Below are 18,465 nucleotides of genomic sequence, written 5' to 3'. Positions count from 1 at the left end.
AGACCATTTGGCTGTTACTTATGAAAATTCTAAGATTGTTCATTGTTAAAACCTACGGTAATTATTGTGTATGTAGAATTGTGGAGAACTCCCAGGAAGCTAGAAACTTCAGTAACTGGGATGTTCCCCTCCTCCTCAGATTGATTAAGAGTGCATTTGAGCTTGAAATAATTATTAAAAAAAACAAAAAAACAAAAACAAAAACTTAAGGTCCTGGCACAATTACTGGGACATTGTGAACTTTTTAAGATTGAGTCCTTAGAAATTAACAATATGCTTCAGAAAATTAGCTCCTAGAAAACAGAAACCAGGGTTGGTTACAGAACAATGTTTTTCATAGTAACATTGTGTGAAGATATATAAGCAACATGATTTCTCTCATTAACAGTTCTGTTGAATTATCAGCAACCCCATCTCCTTATTTTCAACCTCCACTAGCCCATTTGTTGTGTTGACTGCAACCTAGAACAAGAGTAAAAAGGAGAAGATTTAGTATTTACTGGAGTGGAGAGATCCTTGCTCTGTGAATTAGTCAGGAATTTTAGGAATTGATGGGAGTAAAAGAAAAGATTTCTATATAACTTTTGTAGAAGTCATTCTTGTATATGAGAAAAATTAAAGGATTGATGTAAATCCCAGAAGTGGAGAATAATTTGTTAGGCAGAGATTGGATTTTACACTTAGTATTGGAATTAAAGATGTTGAATCATCAGGTAGTATTTAAAATGCAACCTTGTCTTCCGATAGAATATGAATGGCAGAAATGGGGGAGGTTTAAAAATTCCTAATTTAAAATCAGTCTTAAAAATCCAGAGGATGTGTTATGTGTGTTAAACAATATCCTATATCATAGAGGAAAAAATGAGATTGCAATAAGAAATAAAGGAACTTGTGAAGGATAAAATGATGCGGTTTGGATGCTCTCAATTCCTGGTGGTCATGGGGTTAGTGGCAATAAGAGAGCTGTTACAGTCCCCTTAGTTGGTCACAGATTTAAAAGTGAAAGAATTCACCGAATTATTACTTGTAAAATGAAAGTTGATTGTTGCGCAGAAATCAGTTTACTAAGGGACCGACTTCTACAGTGGCAAAGATCTAATAAGGAAATGGAATTTTGGTGCTGAGAATGCTTTCTCAGCAGGCAAAGGGGTCCTGGCAGCTGAGCAAGCTATTTAGGGCCATCTGCAAAGAGCTTAGTTGAGGGAAGCTGTTATATGTGCATCTTGGTGAGGGCTGGGACAGCCTGAGCTGTTCAGATCAGGATTCCTCAAGTGAATGAGGATTTAGACTTTCTATGGGAGTTGATTTGCCCCTGCATGGTATTGCTTTTCTTATCCTGGAAGGATGGGCTGTGTCTCAACTCCTTGGAGCCTGGGAGATCCTGATCTCTGAGATCAGAAAAGGGGACACAATCTCTAAGAGTGATAATCTTAAAGGGAACAGTTCTCCTCCTTCTTCAGGACTATTTATTAGAACTTTGTATATCACCTTTCAATATTCCCATTTTGCCACTTAAGAAATCAGATGAGATTTATGGATTAATACAAGACCTTGAGGCAGTAAACAAGATAGTGACATGTTAGAGAGCATCAAAAGGGAATAAATCCTGAATGAGTGGGTAACTGCTTTACTGATGAGGAAAATGTTTAAAAGAAGTAGCTTTGTAGAGAAAAGAGTGGGGAATGGATGTTTGTCCTTATCCAACCTCTGTGTAAAATAGAGGCAGCTCCAATATGTTCTAAATAGGAGAAAAGCTGTTAAAGGTGTTAAGTGTGGGTCAATCCCTAGTGTCTGCCGTACTAGTTTCTAATTTCCCCAGCAATTTTTGTCAAACAGTGAGTTCTTATCCCAAATCCTTTTTTTTTTTTTTTTAATTTTTAATGCTTTTTATTTACAAGTTATATGCATGGGTAATTTTACAGCATTTACAATTGCCAAACCTTTTGTTCCAATTTTTCCCCTCCTTCCCCCCACCCCCTCCCCTAGATGGCAGGATGACCAATACATGTTAAATATGTTAAAGTATAAATTAAATACAAAATAGATATACATATCCAAACTGTTATTTTGCTGTTCAAAAAGAATCGGACTCTGAAATATTGTACAATTAGCCTGTGAAGGAAATAAAAAATGCAGGCGGGCAAAAATATAGGGATTGGGAATTCTATGTAAGGGTTCTTAGTCATCTCCCAGAGTTCTTTCGCTGGGTGTAGCTGGTTCAGTTCATTACTGCTCCATTGGAACTGATTTGATTCATCTCATTGCTAAACATGGCCAGGTCCATCAGAATTGATCATTATATAATATTGTTGTCGAAGTATATAATGATCTCCTGGTCCTGCTCATTTCACTCAGCATCAGTTCGTGTAAGTCTCTCCAGGCCTTTCTGAAATCATCCTGTTGGTCATTTCTTACCGAACAATAATATTCCATAATATTCATATACCACAATTTATTCAGCCATTCTCCAATTGATGGGCATCTACTCAGTTTCCAATTTCTGGCCCCTACAAAGAGGGCTGCCACAAACATTCTTGCGCATACAGGTCCTTTTCCCTTCTTTAAGATCTCTTTGGGAAATAAGCCCAGTAATAACACTGCTGGATCAAAGGGTATACACAGTTTGATAACTTTTTGAGCCTAATTCCAAATTGCTCTCCAGAATGGAGAATGTGGAATTCACAATTCCACCAACAATGTATTAGTGTCCCTGTTTTCCCACATCCCCTCCAACATTCTTCATTATCTTTCTCTGTCATTCTAGCCAGTCTGACAGGTGTGTAGTGGTATCTCAGAGTTGTCTTAATTTGCATTTCTCTGATTAATAATGATTTGGAACACTCTTTCATATGAGTGGTAATAATTTCAATTTCTTCGTCTGAGAATTGTCTGTTCATATCCTTTGACCATTTATCAATTGGAAAATGGCTTGATTTCTTATAAATTAGAGTCAATTCTCTATATATTTTGGAAATGAGGCTTTTATCAGAACCTTTGACTATAAAAATATTTTCCCAGTTTATTGCTTCCCTTTTAATCTTGTCTGCATTACTTTTGTTTGTACAAAAACTTTTCAATTTGATATAATCAAAATTTTCTATTTTGTGATCAGTAATGATCTCTAGTTCTTCTTTGGTCATAAATTCCTTCCTCTTCCACAGGTCTGAGAGATAAACTATCCTGTGTTCCTCTAATTTCTTTATAATCTCATTCTTTATGCCTAAGTCATGAACCCATTTTGACCTTATCTTGTTGTACAATATTAAGTGTGGGTCAATGCCTAGTTTTTGCCAGATCAGTATGCCCTGTGATCATACCATCTGGTTTAGTTGTAGTACAGAAATCAATTAATAAGAATATATACTGTTGGTGCTACAATCATCCCCCCCCCCCCCTTCCTAAGAACTGTCCCAATGCAAATTAAATTGCAGTCCCAAGTAGAAGTGTTTTCTTCATGGACTTTCAGATCATTCTGTGTGTCTTCTCCTGGAGCTTCACCAGCACCAATTTCCTGAAAATGCTGTTGTTCAACTTTATCCAAAGTTGCCTTCAAGTCATTCCTCAAACCCTTGTTAACTCAGGTATGAGAATCTCTATCTTTCTTGACCACTGAAATGTATCATAATCCATTTCTCCAAACAGTCTTACAGTTTCGCCTCTTTCTTGCCTGGAAAGATTCACTGGCAACTTTTCCTCTTGTCTGGTCTAGTTATACCACTGGAGAGAAAGAAAGGAAATTAGTGCTTTCTTATCCTTTTCTTGAGGCTGGAGGTATATCTTTTAAAGTAAGCTTCTCTTCATTTTTGGCAAGTTCACTACGTTTAAAATACCTTTTACTTCTCCTCCTCTCCCCCAGCTATTTTTTTTTTTTTTTTTGTCCTTTACTAGCTGCCTCTTGCAAGAGATCTCCACTTTGAGACTATCCATCTTCCAGCTGATTGCTGGGCTCTGTGGCACCACAAAGCTCCTTCTTTTCATCGACCCACAAGGGGATCTTGATCCATACCATTCAACTTTGAGCCTGGAAACGCTCAGCTTGCTTCCTCTGCAACGATGACTTGGAAAGGTCTGAGGCCCAACTGTGCCTGGAGTTCAGTAGTGTCCTTGATGCTGAGAGATTAGCTATTTCCAGAGGTGGCCTTGGGACTGGTGGCAACTTAGGAGGTTTCATCCCTCCTCTCTCTTCCCTTTTCATTCTGCAGGCTTGGCCTGGCTATTCTCGAGTCTGTGAATGCTTTGTTGCGGTCATTGACTTCACTTGGGAGATGACTGTTTCCCATATCATCCCTGCCTTCTCGCTGGCCTGTCTTTATTGCTCCAGCTGCCCAAGCCTTCCCTCATTGCAGTGTTTGCGCTTCTTATGGTCGCGATGCAGCAGACACTCCGGGCTCCAAACTCCCCACTGTCCCCATACTGGTACTGGTCACTCACTCCTTTTCTCTAAAGTACTTCTTTGAGGAGTCCGATTCCCAAACCCTTCCCACTCACAGTCTCCACTCCAGGACTTTGAAGAAGACTGGGAGCTCCTTCAGATTGTGAAACTGCAGCCAAAACCCAATAAGTACCTTTTAGATTTTGCTCTCATCCTGTGGGACAGTGCCGGATGAGACAAACTGCTTTCCTTGCTTTTGTCGGGAGACTTTGATTCTTCAGTGAAGGTGGGTCCTTTATCCTAGTTCTTTGTAGAAACTTTTGAAAGCCAATTCTACGTTTCATTGTGCCACATTTTGTCATGTTCCTTAAATTTGAGAATCTAGTTTCCTGAAATCATCCAGAAAAATTGAGATACTTTCATGATGTAATCCTATACAAGAATTTCTAACCAATAATGAATTCAGAGCAGTAAATTTTTAAACCCTGAGAGCCTTTATTCTTGTAATCCATGGGAGTTCCTCTGTTGTTGAAAATTGCATTAAAAATATTCATCATAAGTTTTTACTATTTACCTCCCCTTGTCATAAAAATTTGGTATGAAAGAGAAAAGGAGGGAAATAGTTATCAAGGCTGTTCCTTTAAGGACCCTGAATGAACTGATATTACCATAAACTTAATTTTGTTTTGTCTGATTCCATGAAAGGGTCAGTAGTGAATGGTTAGCAGCTCCAAAGTTAAAGGCTAAATTGCTCTTTGTTCATAGAGTACCACAATCAGGTGCAGAATTAACTGTTATAAGAAATTTTCCTGTTCAGAAAGAAATAACACAAAGGGAAAAATGAGTCAGGAATGCTAATTTCACCTTTGCCCCATAACCTCTCCAGGCATAGACAGTCACTGAAGCAGTCCTCAGACAGTACTCCCTTTGAGCATAACTTAGCTTTTCCCTGAATTATTCCACTTAATATTGTACACCAAGATAAGGTCAAAATGGGTTCATGACTTAGGCATAAAGAATGAGATTATAAAGAAATTAGAGGAACACAGGATAGTTTATCTCTCAGACCTGTGGAAGAGGAAGGAATTTATGACCAAAGAAGAACTAGAGATCATTACTGATCACAAATTAGAAAATTTTGATTATATCAAATTGAAAAGTTTTTGTACAAACAAAAGTAATGCATTCCCTGAATTGAACCTGAATGGTTCAATGATTATTTAGATAATTCTACCCAAAATCAAGTCTCAGAAGAATATTAAATCACATTCCCAAGAGATTTTACCTCAAGTAACTAATCATAGCTTCATAACTTTATTATTAACTGTAAATGAAATTTTGGGAAAATAATTTTTAAAATAAATACATATAAGTATCACACATCATTTGTAGTTTAAATCCAGCCAGCTATAGACATATAGACATACAGTTCACTTGGTCCACAAATACATCCTTTCCCTTAAAATTTTTTTGATAATGAAAATGATTTAATATTTTATTTTTCTCCAATTATATGTAAAAATATTTCCACATCATTGAAAAGGCAAACAACTTCATACAGATTATACATGTGTAATCATGCAAATCATTTCCATAATAGTCTTGTGGAAGAAAACAGACCAATTAAAAAAAAAACCTTAAGAAAAATAAAGTAACAGAATGCTTCAATCTGTATAGAGACACCATCAGATCTTTTTCTGGTATGGATAACATTTTTCATCATAGGTTTTTCAGAATTGTCTTGAAACATTGTATTGCAGAGAATAGCTAAATTATTCCCAATTTATTATCTTACAATATTATTTTTACTTTGTATACAGTCCATTTCACTTTGTATCAGCTCAGATATTTCTTTCAAGGTTTTTCTGAGAACATCCTGCTCACCATTTCTTACAATGCAATTGTAATTTTAACATAAACATATATCACAAGTTGTTAAGCTGTTCCCCAACTAATGGACATCTTCTAAATTTTCAATTCTTTGCTTCCAGAAAAAAATGTGAGGAATATTTTTGTATTATTTTTCCTTTTTTAAAAAATCCCTTTTGGTATACAGACCTAGTATTTGACATCAAATGATATACATGATTTTATAAGCCTTTAGGCATAGTTTCAAATCACCAATAATGCATTAATGTCTTATTTTTCCATATGCCCTCCACTATTTGTCATTTTCCATTTCTGTCCTACAAGCCAATCTAATAGATATGAAGAAGTACGTCAAAACTATTTTAATTTGCATTTCTCCAATCAGTAGTGAGTTAGAACACTTTTTCATGTAGCTATAATTAGCTTTGATTACTTCATCTTAAAACTGTTCATATCTTTTGATCATTTATCAATTGGGGAGTGATTCTTATTTTTATAAATTTGACTCAGTTCTCCATATGTTTGAGAAATGAAGCCTTTATCAGAAAAAAATTGCCTCAAAATTTTTTCACAGTTACAGAGAGGGGGAGAGAGGAGAGAGGAGAGAGGAGAGAGGAGAGAGGAGAGAGGAGAGAGGAGAGAGGAGAGAGGAGAGAGGAGAGAGGAGAGAGGAGGAGAGAAGGAGAGAAGGAGAGAGAGAAAGAAAGGAAGAGGGAGAGAGAGTAGGGGAGGAGGAGGGAGAGAGGGACAGGGAGAGGGAGATACTGTGTTTCTCTCAGTTTGTATATCTCCCTCTGTGTCTCTTTCTTTTTCACTGTCTCTTTTGCTGTGTTTCTTGTTTTGTGTGTATCTTTCTTGCTATGTACATCTTTCTCTTGTTCTGGGTGCCTCTCTTTCTGTATATCTCTTTAACACTATGTGTATCTCTCTCACTCTGTGTGTATCTTTTGCTGTATATTTTGTTGTGTGTGTTTCTCATTGTGTATGTCTCTTGCATACACAGATCAAGATAGTCAGAGAGCATCTCTTACTCTGTGGGTATCTGTGTGTGTGTGTTTTTCCCTTTCTGGGTGAGCCTCTTACTATGTGAAAGTGTATTCCTGTCTCTCTTTGTGTGTGTCCATCTCTCCAATAGCCACACGCATTTATCTGCACATGGGATGAAAATCTTACTCTAAATGAAAAATTGCTTAATCTCCTTTCTTTTAATGATCCCTCAACAAGTAAAGCTCTTTTGAAGCAAGTATCAATGGCCTTGTAGAAATGTCTAAATAGTATGTAGTTTCTCATGGGGCAAAAACAAGGACAAGGGGGAATGAATGGACCTTTAGCAAAATTAGTGACCAAACAGAATGGAGTTGTTTCTGAGGGGGAGAGTTGTCACAGTATATATCAAGAAACCTCATACTTTCAATTGGAAAAAAAAGGAAAATGACCTGATATTTATAAAGTTCTAAAGGACTAATGCAATAACACTTTTCTTCATTACTTCAGGAAATTGAAAGTGAGCAGGGAGGTTTACTTTACTATACATGAATTTACCAGCTTTTCTGTCTTGAGGTTTTGAAGTGATGTTAGCCATTTTATTGTGAAATAAAAATGTTTTTAGAAATGAGTTGCCAGCAAGAGAATTGTTCGGTTCTGCACACATATGTTGTATCTAGGGCATACTGTGACATATTTAACATGTATAGGACTGTTTGCCTTCTGGGGGAGGGGATAGAGGGAGGGAGGGGAAAAGTCAGAACGGAAGTGAGTGCAAGGGATAATGTAAAAAATTACCCAGGCATGGGTTCTGTCAATAAAAAGTTATAATTATGAAAAAAAAAAAAAAAGAAAGAAAGAAGTTGCCAGAAGACCCAAGTTCTCTATGTGACTTTGGGTAAGCCACTTAACCTATTCCTACTTGAGTTTCTGCATCTGTATAGAATTTTTCATGTTAAAATGCAATAAAAATTTTTCTTTAATAAAGGACCATGTAAACAGATTAAAAAGTAATTGAAGATTAAACACCTGAATCTTAATAAATGGGTTAAAGAACAAATATAAATATAAGATCATGACAATGATCTCATGACAATGAGACAATATATCAAAACCTTTGCAATACAGCAAAAGTCATGATCAGAGCATGTTTTGTATGTCTAAATGCTTACATCAGTAGAATGGAGAAAAAGGAAACAAATGAGATGAGTATATAAAAGAGTAGAAAAAAGAAGGAACAAAATCTCCAATTAAATAACTAAATTTGAAATTCTAAAAGTTAAAGACGAGATCAATAAAACTCAGTAAAAACCAAATTCATTAATAAACTTGGTTTTGTGAAAAAACAATAAAATAGACCAATCAGTGATATTTAATAAGAGAAGGAAACCAAATATCTAGTGGTAAAAATATAAGAAGATTGGGGTTAATATTCAGAAGATAATGAAGTTAAAAAACAAGCCATTCCTGTCCCAAAGAGTAATATCCAAGGTACATAACAAGCCCAAAAGGAGTTCCTAGAAGATCATAAAAAGAAATTCAAAAAATCAAGCAAGAGATCAAGGAAATATTAGTGGAGTGGAAATAAAAGCAATCCAAGAAATTATGAAAAAAAAAAGTTAATCAATTTGAAAGAGGTTTAAAAAAATCCTTGAAACTTTTTGAAACTATTATTGATTTCAATATTGCAGAAATAGTCAGGATTTCACAAAACCCAGCGGTTTCTACTCTAAAAAAAACATAGATTTGATTACATTACATTTCAAAGAACAAAAGAACTCGAGTTACATCCTGAATAATTTACCCAGAAATCTGGAATAGAATATGGAATGAGGGGAAAAAACAGACATTTGACAAACTGAAAAGCTTTCATGTATTTGTAAGAAAAAGACCAGGACTCAATGGAAAATTTAATAGAAAAGATCCAGAAAAAAAGGAAAACATTAAAGATTAATTCCAAGACACTCAAAAAAAAAAAAAGAAAGAAAGAAAGAAAGAAATGAGTTGCCAGAACAATATAATAAAAACTGACTTCAGGATATGGTTTTTGTTGTAGGTCTTACAGAGCATTTAAATGAGTCAAGTTTAAAATTTCAGAGTTGGTAATCAGATTGTAGTGTTATTGTACAACCAACTGCATTAAAGCATTTTTAGATAAGGCTTGATCTTTGGGAAAAACAAAAAAAAAATATTTAACTTATTTTCCTAAATGTAAAAAATTATTGTCATGTAGTTATTATAATTTCAGCAAGTATGTCTTTTTTTATTTTTTATTATAACTTTTTGACAGAACCCATGCCTGGGTAATTTTTTTTACAACATTATCCCTTGCACTCACTTCTGTTCCGACTTTTCCCCTCCCTCCCTTCACCCCCTCCCCCAGATGGCAAGCAGTCCTATACATGTTAAATATGTCACAGTAGATCCTAGATACAATATATATGTGCAGAACCAAACAGTTCTCTTGTTGCACAGGAAGAATTGGATTCAGAAGGTAAAAATAACCTGGGAAGAAAAACAAAAATGCAAGCAGTTTACATTCCTTTCCCAGTGTTCTTTCTTTGGGTGTAGCTGCTTCTGTCCATCCTTGATCAACTGAAACTGAGTTAGATCTTCTCTTTGTCAAAGAAATCCACTTCCATCAGAATACATCCTCATACAGTATCGTTGTTGAAATATATAATGATCTCCTGGTTCTGCTCATTTCACTTAGCATCAGTTCATATAAGTCTTGCCAAGCCTCTCTGTATTCATCCTGCTGGTCATTTCTTACAGAACAATAATATTCCATAACATTCATATACCACAATTTACCCAACCATTCTCCAATTGATGGGCATCCATTCATTTTCCAGTTTCTAGCCACTGCAAACAGGGCTGCCACAAACATTTTGGTACATACAGGTCCCTTTCCCTTCTTTAGTATCTTTTTGGGGTATAAGTCCAGTAGAAACACTGCTGGATCAAAGGGTATGCACAGTTTGATAACTTTTTGAGCATAGTTCCAAATTGCTTGATATATTCACAATTATTAGTGTCCCTGTTTTCCCACAACCCCTCCAACATTCATCATTATCTTTACCTGTCATTCTAGCCAATCTGACAGGTGTGTAGTGGTATCTCAGAGTTGTCTTAATTTGGATTTCTCTGATTAATAATGACTTGGAGCATCTTTTTATATGGCTAGAAATAGTTTCAATTTCTTCTTCTGAGAATTTTCTGTTCATATCCTCTGACCATTTATCAATTGAAGAATGGCTTGATTTCTTATAAATTAGAGTCAATTCTGTATATATTTTGGAAATGAGGCCTTTATCAGAATGTTTGACTGTAAAAATGTTTTCCCAGTTTATCATTTCCTTTTTAATCTTGTCTGCATTAGTTTCATTTGTACAAAAACTTTTCAATTTGATATAATTGAAATTTTCTATTTTGTAGTCAATAATGATCTCTAGTTCTTCTTTGGCCATAAATTCCTTCCTCTTCCACAGGTCTGAAAGGTAAACCATACTATGCTCTTCCAATTTATTTATAATCTCATTCTTTATGCCTAGTTCATGAAGCCATTTTGACCTTATCTTGGTGTACGGTGTTAAGTGTGGGTCAATGCCTAGTTTCTGCCATACTAATTTCAAATTTTCCCAGCAATTTTTGTCAAATAATGAGTTCTTATCCCAAAAACTGGGGGTCTTTGGGTTTGTCAAACACTAGATTATTAAAGTTGTTGGCTGTTTTGTCCTTTGAACCTAACCTATTCCATTGATCAACTAATCTATTTCTTAGCTAATACCAGATGGTTTTGGTAACCACTGCTTTATAATATAATTTTAGATCTGGTACAGCTAGAAGTATATCTTAAATATTCAGGAAGTGCTTTTTTATTTTGAAAGTCAATTTGAAGGGTCAAAATGTGTGAAAAACAGTTTTTGCTATTCAGTGCTCCATTTTCTTTTTATGTTGAGAGTGAAAAGTAACATTCAAATGGAACTTATTGAGACTTGATGTAACACAGTATCAAAAACATAATGAAATCAGTGTTCTACATTTTTATTTTTACTCACCAAGACATTTTGTTGAAATGAACATGCTTGTTTCAAGAAACTTCAAGTAGTTATGTTCATTCCTGAAGGCTATTAAAACTTCACACCAGGTGAGATTAACAAGTGAGCATTTATCATCCATATCAAAAAATCACGTTATCACAAAAGTTTATATCTGATATCTGATATTTGTAAAATGGTTTCTGGCAAAAAAAAAAAAAGCCAAATTTATAGCAAAAAAAAATTAATTTTGAATCTTTTTATAGTGATACTTTATAATAACTTTGAATTTGTTCAACTTAAAATCACATAATTGCATATTTTTTTTTGTAATTAGTTCCTAAAAGATTTCTATACATGTATGTAATAGATATTTATATCTAACCAAAAATCACCAACCTAATGAAATTGAGTGTAATCCTTTAGGGGGGGAATGGATATTCAATGAATATTCAAATGGGTTTTCAAGCATTTCTGATGAAAAGACCAGAGTTGAAAAAAAATGATTTTCAAATACAAAACTCAATATAAACATAAAAAGATAAACAGGAAAGAGAAATCATAAAAATTCAGTAAGATTAAACTGTTAACATTCCTTAATGGAAAGATGATACTTTTTTTTTAAAATCTAATATTTTTATTTTTTCCCAGTTACATATAAAATAATTTTTTTTACATTTGTTTTTAAAACTTTGAGTTCCAGATTCTCTTCTTTCCTCCCCACTCCCAACTATTAAGAAGGCACATGTTGTTATGTAAAATATTTCCATAAAAGCCATGTTGTGAAAGAAAAGATAATCTCCCCCCCCAAGAACAATAAAGTAAAAAAAAAAAAAAAAAAAAAGAGAGAGAGAGAGAGAGTATGCTTTAATCAAATATCAGAGTTCAGATATAATCAGTTCTTTCTCTGAGTATGATTAGTATTTTTCACCATAAATTCTTCAGATTAGGCTTAAATCATTGTATTGCTGAGAATAGCAAAGTCATTCACAGCCATTCATTCCTTAACATTGCTATTACTTTGTATACAGTACACTTGACTTTGCCGGAGTTCATGAGGGACTTTTCAGGTTTTTCTGAGAGCATTCTGTTCATTTCCCATAGAACAAGATGATTCCATCATAATCACATACTATAATTTATTTTGTCATTCCCTAGTTGATGGATATTCCCTCAATATCCAATTCTTTGTCCTGAGAAGAAAGCTGCTATATATATTTTTGTACATATAGGTCCTTCCTCCTCTTTCCTCTTACCCCCTCCCCCCACCTTTTGAAATTTTCTTTTGAGATTCATGCCTAGTAGTAGTATTATTAGGTGAAAGGATAGTGTGATACTTGTAAGTGTTAAGAACTTTATCAGTATTAAGGAATTTAGAGGTAATATACATAGATAGAGGGTGCAGGTCATTCATGGATGGATTCACATTATCCCCCCCAAAAAAAATTAAGAGTGAGAAAGAAGTGGGAAAAGAGAAGGGGGGGAGGCAGAAAGGAGTAAATTATCTAACACAAAGAGGTGAAAAAGATATTACAATGAAAGGAATAATCTATGGTGGTGGTGGACAGCACTTGAACTTTACTCTCATCAGAATTGGCTCAGAGAAGAAAGAACATACATACTTCGTTGGTATAGAATTTTATTATATCCTATAGGGAGTAAAAAGGGATGGGAATGGGAAGGGGGACTGATAGAAGAGGGCAGAATAGGGGAGAGGACAGTCAGAAGCAAATGATAGAGAGAGAGAGAGTGAGGGAGAGAGAAGGAGAAGGAGAAGCAGAAGGAGGAAGAATGAAGAGAAGGGAATAAGATGGAGGGAAATAAATACACCATTTGTAATCATAACTGTGAATGTGAATGAGATGAATTCATCCATAAAACAGGAGTAGAGAGTAGAGGGGGTTAAAAACCAGAATCCTATAATGTTATTTACCAAAAAAAACCAAAAAACAAAAAAAACAAAACAAAAACACATATACATAGAGTAAAGGTAAAGGGCTGGAGCAGAATCTGTTATGCTTCAGCAATTTAAAATTGCTACTTCAGAAGTAGCAATCATAACATCAGACAAAGCAAAAACAAAAATAGATCTATATAAGAGATAGGAAAGGAAATTATATCTTGCTAAAAGACACTATAACTTACATGAACTGATGCTGAGTGAAATGAGCAGGACCAGGAGATCATTATATATTTCAACAACAATACTATATGATGATCAATTCTAATGGACCTGGCCATCTTCAGCAATGAGATGAAAAAATCAGTTCTAATGGAGTAGTAATGAACTGAACCAGCTACACCCAACGAAAAAACTCTGGGAGATGACTAAGAACCATTACATCGAATTCCCAATCCCTATATTTTTGCCCACCTGCATTTTTGATTTCCTTCACAGGCTAAGTGCACAATATTTCGGAGTCCGATTCTTTTTGTACAGCAAAATAATGGTTTGGACATGTATACTTATTTTGTATTTAATTTATACTCTAATATATTTAACATGTATTGGTCATCCTGCTATCTAGGGGAGGGGGTGGGGGGAAGAAGAGGAAAAATTGGAACAAATTTGGATTGCCAAACCTGGATTGGGCTGTGGCCCAATAATTTGGAAAATCTGTGTTAAATTTTTTGACTGTCCCTTCATGTCAGAGAAGTCTGATTTTTTTTTTCTTTCTTTTTGCAGTAAAATTTTAGTTTAAAAATTGGTTATAAGTTTTGTGTTTTCTCATGGCCTTCACATGTCATCAATGCCCCTCCCAAAACTCCTCCAAAAAAAACCATTTAATTTTTTTATCCAACATGTGATGTATTGAAATCAAGATGAAATTCACAGTGTGGAAGGGATAATTATACTTGGAAAAATAGGCAAAGAAAGATCCTACCAAATTCTTTTTATGACACAAATATGATGCCTAAGCCAGGAAGAATAAAAAGCAAAAAAAAAAAAAAAACCAACCTATAGACAAATTTCCCTAATGAATATTGATGCAAAAATTTTAAATAAAACACTAAGGAGATTACAGCAATATATCACAAAGATCATACATTTTCACCTGGTTAGCTTTTTACCACAATTGCAGCCATGGATCACATCTCAAAGAAATCCTGTGTGGAAAACACACTCAAATATTATTGCCAAATTTCAGAAACTCCTTATCAAAGAGAAAATTTTGCAAAAAACAAGAAAATGATAATTCAAAAAGCCTGCAGCTACAATTAGAATTGTACAGAATTTAAACAGCAGCTACAATAAAAGACCCCAGGTCCTAGAATCATAACCACCAGCAATCAAAAAAACTAGACCTATGGTCAAAAATATCATATTCAGCAAAATTATCTATAATTTTGAATGAGAAGAAATGGATATTCAATGGACTTGCAGATTTTCATGGCTTTCCATCAACCAAACCTGAACTTAATAGAAAATATAACATATAAGTCAATATCAAAGAACAATTTTAAAGAATTCAACATGGACAAACTGTTTAAACATGGACAAATTGTTTGTTTTTTTTTCATAGGAAATATATACTTTATGTTTAAGATTTACATCAACAATAGAGTAAACTCAAAAGAAAGATTGGCTGAGTTAAGGTAAAAATAGTAATCATGCTATACAAATGAGATGCAGAGGAAGAATAGACACAGAAGCAATGAAATACTCCAAGCGGCTAGAAAAACCCAATTCAAATATAGAGGAGCCACAATGAGGATCACCCAAGATCTAGCAGCATCCCAAAAAGATCGAAGGGCCTAGAATATTATATTCTGAAAGCCTAAGGAACTCGGTATGCAACCAAAAATAACTCACCCAGCCAGAATGAGCATCTTTTTCCAGGGAAGAAGATGGTTATTTAACGAAATAATAATTTACCTATTTTTTGAAAAAACCAGAACAACAAAAGTTTGATCTGCAAATATAGAACTCAAGAAAAACCTAAAAAAAAAAAAAATCTTGGGAACATATTTTCTGTAAGGATGTATAAAAAATACATGTAACCTTGTTCTAGAAATTAGAGGTGGAAAGGACATTGTATGGGAAAAAGGGGTAAAGTGGGAACTATTCTCCTCAAAAGGGCAAAGGAAACCTATTAATCTGAGAGAAAGAATGGAGGGGATGAATATAGTGGGTATTTTACTAATAAAATTGACTTTAAGAGAAAAATTTTAGACATATTCAATGTATGGGGAAACTTCTCCCCATCTCATTGAAAAGTGAAGGGAAAAGTGAAAAGGGAAGGAATAAGCTAAGCAGAAGGGAATACAGAAACTGTGAGGGAAAAGGGTAAGATAGGGGAAATTCTTTGGGGGGGAGGAGGGAACTAAAAGGGAGGGCTGTGAGAAGCAAGTGGTGCTCCAAGTTTAATTTGGGAAGGGGGTAAGGGGAAAGAAGGAAAAAGCATAAATAGGGGTTAACAAGATGGCAAGTACTACAGAATTGGTAATTTAACCATAAATGTGCGGGTAACCCCCCATAAAGAGGAAGCGATTAGCAGAATGGATTAAAAGCCAGAATCCACAATATGTTGTTTATAGGAAACACCCTGAAGAGAGATACATCAGAATAAAGGTAAAAGGATGGAGCAAAATCTACTATGCTTGGTGAAAAAAACAGGGGTAGCCATCCTGATCTCAGATCAACAAAAACAAAATTATTTAATTAAAAGAGTAAGGAAGGGAAACTATATCTTGCTAAAGGGAGCTAAATAATGAAGCAATATCAATATTAAAATATATGACCAAATTGGTGTTAAATTTTAAAAAGAAAAAGAGCTGCAAGAAAAAAGAGATAACAAAACATAATAGTGGGAGATCTCAACCTTGATTCTCAAATTAGATAAATCAAATCACAAAATAAGAAAAGTCAAAAGGGTAAATAGAATACTAGAAAAGTTATATAGATAGACCTCTGGAGAAAACAAAATGGAGAAAAAGGAGTACACTTTCTTTCAAGTTCATGGAACCTATACAAAAATAGACCATATATTAGGACAAAAAACCTCAAACTCAAATGCAAAAGGGAAATAGAAATGCATCCTTTTCAGACCACCTGCAATTTACACCAACAAAAAGCCGGGAAATGACCAAAAAATAATTGGAAACTAAATAACTTACTAAAGAATGATTGGGTGAAACAGCAAATCATAGACATAATTTAACTTCACCCAAGAAAATGACAATAATGAGACATCAATCAAAATTGGATGCAGCCAAAGCTGTAATAAGGGGAAATTTCTATCTCTAGAGGCTTACTTATAAAGTAGAAAAGAAAGGTCAATAATTGGGCTTGCAACTAAAAAATGCTAGAAAAGGAAAAATTAAAACCTCAGTCAAAATAAACGAAATTTAAAATAAAAGGAGATCAATAAAACTAAAGTAAAAAACCATTGAATTAATTAATAAAACTAAAGTTGGTTCTATGAAAAAACCAACAAAATAGATAAACCCTTAGTAAATCTGATTAAAAAAGGAATGAGGAAAATCAAATTGGTCTTAAAAATGAAAAGGAGAACTTGCCACTAATGAAGGGAAATTAGAGCAATAATTGGAATTACTTTGCCCAACATAGCAATAAATTGAAACTTAAATGAAATGGAAGAATACCTTCAAAATATCTTGAATTAAAGGGAAGAATAAATATCCTAAAAGTCCACTTAGAAAAGAAATAGAACAAGCTAAACCAACTCCAAGAAAAAATCCCCAGGACCAGATGGTTTACATGTAATTTACCAAACATTTAAAAACAATTAACCCCAATGCTATATAAAACTATTTGAAAAATAGGGACTGAAGGAGTCCTACCAAACTCCTTTTAACACAGACATGGTTTGATACCTAAACCAGGTAGGTGAAAACAGAAAAGAAAATTATAGACCAATCTCTTAATGAATATGTGCTAAAATTTTAAATAAAATATTGCAAACGAAAGAAAATCATTCCTGGATAATACATAACCAAGTAGGTTTATCCAGGAATGCAGGGCTGGTTCAATATTAGGAAAACATTAGTTTGTTTTGATAAGTCAATTACTAAAAAAAATGATTCCAATAGATGCAGAAAAGCATTTGATAAAATCCAACATCCATTCCTAAAAAAACGAGGAAAGGAATAAATGGACTTTTTTCTTAAAAATAGTCAGGGCATATATTTAAAACCATCAGTAAGCATCATATGCAATAAAAACTGGAATTTTGAAACAAAGGGTTGTCCACTGTCACCATTATTATTCAATATTGTATTAGAAACACTACCTCGGCTAAAGTCAGAAAGAGATTAAAGGAATCAGAATAGGCGGTGGAAAAAACTTCCTCTTTGCGATGATATGATGGTTCAGAAGAACCCAAGTTCTAAAAAAGCTATTAGAAATAATCCTAACTTTAGGTTGGGTTATAAATAAACCCCAAAATCCTCCGCATTTTATACATCAAACAAAATCCAACACAAAGAGATATAAGAAATTCCATTAGAATAACTTTAAGCATAAAATATTTGGGAATCTATCTACCAAAAGGAAAGTCGGAATTATAGAGCTAAATTACAAAAACCTTTCCCACAAATAAAGTCAGACTTAAACAATTGGAAAAATATCAATTCCTGATTAGGGGCAAAAATAATAAAGATGACAATCCCCTAAACAATCTATTTATTTAGTGCTATAAATCAGACTTCAAGAAAATATTTTAATGATCTAGAAAAAAAACAACAAAATTCAATGGAATAATAAAAGGTCAAGAATCTCAAAAAATTAATGAAAAAAAAATCAAATGGGTGGCCATGTACCTGATCAAAAACTATATTATAAAGGAGTCAAAAAACCATTTGGTACTAAGAAATAATTAGTTGATCAGTGGAAAGGTTAGGTTACAAGACAAATAGTCCTATAGCAATTTATGTTTGACAAACCCAAAGATCCTTTTGGGATAAGAATTATTATTTGACAAAACCGGGATAACTGGAAATTGATGGCGAAATTAGGCATGGACCCACACTTAATAGTATACCAAGATAAGATCAAAATGGGTCCATGATTTGACATAAAGAACAGATTATAAAACAAATTGGAGAACATAGTATAGTTTATCTCTCAGACTTGTGGAGGAGGAAGAAATTTTGACTAAAGACAACTAAAGACCATTATTGATCACAAAATAGAAAATTTTGATTACATCAAATTAAAAGCTTCTGTACAAACAAAAC

At 34.0% G+C, this 18,465-nt stretch overlaps 1 protein-coding gene and 1 pseudogene across 1 annotated transcript in view; one reads left to right on the top strand and one right to left on the bottom strand.

Annotated features, from left to right (window-relative positions):
* MYLK4 (myosin light chain kinase family member 4) overlaps nucleotides 1–18,465 on the top strand; it is a 199,686-nt gene that overhangs the window by 3,288 nt on the left and 177,933 nt on the right. The gene's annotated exons all lie outside the window — the stretch shown is intronic.
* LOC116420658 lies at nucleotides 382–4,171 on the bottom strand (annotated as a pseudogene).

Source organism: Sarcophilus harrisii, chromosome 1 (assembly GCF_902635505.1).
Source record: "Sarcophilus harrisii chromosome 1, mSarHar1.11, whole genome shotgun sequence".
Lineage (NCBI taxonomy): Eukaryota > Metazoa > Chordata > Mammalia > Dasyuromorphia > Dasyuridae > Sarcophilus > Sarcophilus harrisii.
This window is presented reverse-complemented; position numbering and strand designations above follow the sequence as displayed.